Source organism: Papio anubis, chromosome 7 (genome assembly GCF_008728515.1).
Source record: "Papio anubis isolate 15944 chromosome 7, Panubis1.0, whole genome shotgun sequence".
NCBI classification, from domain to species: Eukaryota; Metazoa; Chordata; class Mammalia; order Primates; family Cercopithecidae; genus Papio; species Papio anubis.
The window spans coordinates 142,514,458-142,517,358 of record NC_044982.1 but is presented as its reverse complement, the minus strand read 5'-3'; the positions used below and the strand labels follow the sequence as shown (position 1 = coordinate 142,517,358).

The 2,901-nt window shown below is 49.1% G+C and overlaps 1 long non-coding RNA gene across 1 annotated transcript; it reads right to left on the bottom strand.

Annotated features, from left to right (window-relative positions):
* Positions 1 to 2,663, bottom strand: LOC116275866. Its single transcript, XR_004185182.1, has 2 exons — positions 1,781 to 2,663; positions 1 to 982 (listed from the first exon to the last, which is right to left on the bottom strand). It is a non-coding gene; the product is annotated as an uncharacterized LOC116275866 (long non-coding RNA).
* Positions 2,664 to 2,901: the final 238 nt, after the last annotated feature.

Below are 2,901 nucleotides of genomic sequence, written 5' to 3'. Positions count from 1 at the left end.
TGTGTATATGCAGAAAGAGATTTATTTTAAGGAATTGGCTTACATTATTCTGGGAGCTGGCAAGTCTGAAGTCTGCAGGGCAGGCAAACAGCCTGGAGACCCAGGGAGATTTGATGCTGCAGTCTGGAGGCTGAATTGCTTCTTCCTAAGGGTCTTGTCTTAATTTGAACTGACTGGATGCGGCCAGCCCTCATTATAGAGGGTAATCTACTTTAATCAAAGTCTGCTGATTTAAATGTTCATCACATCTAACAAATACATTCATAGCAACAACTAGACTAGTGTTTGACCAAAAACTGAGTAACATGAGTACCATTGTCTAGCCAAGTTGATACATAAAATTAACCATTACAGTCACTAAGTTTCATTGACGATGACCTTTAAATATTTCTCAAGTTGGTTTCTTCCTCTCCAATGCCATTGCTTTAATTTAGGCTTGTGTTCTTCTCATTTAATTAATTCATAAAATACTTACATATTCGTACTATGCCAAATGTTGGAGATACAATTGTAAGATTGTGTCCTTAGGGACTTATGTTCAATCCTTTTCCTGCCTTCTTTCTTGCCTCCTTCCAATCCAAATCCACATTTTTTTTTTTTTGGTTTTGTCACTTTGATGCCCAGGCTGGAGTGTAGTGGCCAGAATGTGGCTCACTGCAGCCTCGACTGCCTCCGCCTTATATATATATTTTATATATATACAAAACGTATATATATATATATATATATATATATATACTTTTTTGTTTGTGGTAGAGATGGGGGTCTCACCATGTTGGCCAGGTTGGTCTCGAAATCCTGGGCTCAAGCGATCCTCCCCATTTGGCCTCCCAGAGTGCCGGGATTACGGAAGTGAGCCACTGTGTCGGGCCCCAATCCACCTTTATAAATGGCTGCCTGTAGATCATGGCCCCTCATATTTTAACTGGGCTGTAGAATATGTATTGAAGGACTATCTTTATAAAATGTTTATTTGTAGAATCTGAAAAGATACACCGGAAAGGGGGAACAATGGTTACCACTAGAAAGAACGGAGCAGAGCAGCTGATCATTGTATCTACCTTTTTTTTTTTTTTTTTGAGACGGAGTCTGACTCTGTCTCCCAGGCTGGAGTGCAGTGGCGCAATCTCGGCTCACTGCTGCAACTTACACCTCCCGGGTTCAAGTGATTCTCCTGCCTCAGCCTTCCCAGTGGGTGGGATTACAGGTGCCCACCACAGGCCGTGTGTGTGTGTGTATATATACATATATGTATGTGTATATATATACATATATGTGTGTGTGTGTGTGTATATATATATTTATTTTTATTTTTTTGGTGAGACGGGGTCTTGCTCTGTTGCCCAGGCTGGAGTGCAGTGGCGTGATCTTGGCTCATTGCAACCTCTGCCTCCTGGGTTCAAGCAATTACCCTGCCTTAGCCTCCCCAGTAGTTGGGATTACAGGCGTCCGCCACCACACCCAGGTAATTTTTGTATTTTCAGTAGAGGCGGGTTTTCACCATGTTGGCCAGACTGGTCTTCAACTCCTGACTGCAAGTGATCCGCCCCCCTCGGCCTCCCGAAGTGCTGGGATTACAGGCGTGAGCCACCGCGTCCTGCCCACGTATCTACCTTTTTATCACATGAATGTTGTACCAAGTTCGTGTATTACATATTTGAAAATAAATTGCGAAAATAACAAAAACAAAATCAACTGGCTAGCCCTTTAAAATCCTGCAGGGGAGCCCAGTGGCCCAAGGGCGAAGTTTAGCCCATCTTGCTCTTTCTGGTCAGTGTACCTGTTCCGTTTATCTCTGACTGCGCCACTCAGTCAGGTGAGGGACCACTGGAATTCTTTCTACCGGAAATGCACTTCAGCAAATGCCACTTGCTCTCTCCAACTTCACTTTCGCCAGCGCCTACCTCAGGAAGCCTTCCTTCATCCTCCGGCCCCCGCCACCGCTAATGTTATCCTTTTACATTCAACCTCATAATGCTGCTTTTTGTTGCAGTCATCACAGTGTCGAAATTTGTTTACATGTCTATCTTTGCTACTTGATGGAGGACAAAGATACACCTTATACCTAGCATAGACCCCAGGAGGTCCGAAATTGTTCTGGGAAAGAAAAAAAAAAAATCAATGTGCTGGCCTCAAAGCGGCTCACAGAAAGGGAAAAGCCTCGAAGACTGAGGCTCTCTTCGATTCCTTCGTGACTAACTCGAGGCAAACATGCCAGGAACGCGGCTCTCACCACCCGCTCCTGCATCTGCGCCCGGCGCCCGCCGGATTCCAGAGGGGTCCCCTCCGCCTAGCGCGCGACAGCTCCCTCTGGGGTCCCGGAAGCCCGGCCACCGCCCCCGCAGGCGGGCATGGCCTCAGAGCCTTCTTCTGAGCGCGGCGTGGGTATCCGCCCGCGGCCATGGACCATGATCACAGTGACCAGAGGGACGGCCCACCCTCAGGTTGAAGCGGGGTAGGCATTGGCAGGGGACGGGCGACGAAGACTGGCGAGGCTCAGGCGCCAGGCAAAGAACCACCCTACTAACTTCCTGGCACTTACGTTTCCTACCCGGGGCCCAGAGTCGGGTGGCGGTCTTCCAGCTCCACGAACTCCACTGCCGTTCTGTGTTGTAGGGAGCTGGAAGCCCGACCCAGCACTCCTCCGCCCCCTGTACCCCTCCCTCTGCTCCCTGTGTCCCTCTGCCTCCCTTCCACTTCCACGACTTCCGTTCCTTCCCTTCCACTTTACTTTCTGCCTCTTCCGTTCTCCGCCCCTCCATCCGCCCCTTTGTTACCGACCGCGGTCCTGCCCGCCGCCGCCGTTCCGCGGCCTCGACTCTGCGTCAGCCATTGAACGATCCTGTTCCGCGCCGGTCATCAACGCAAACCTTATGACTTCGTTCCTCACACCTCCGCCAC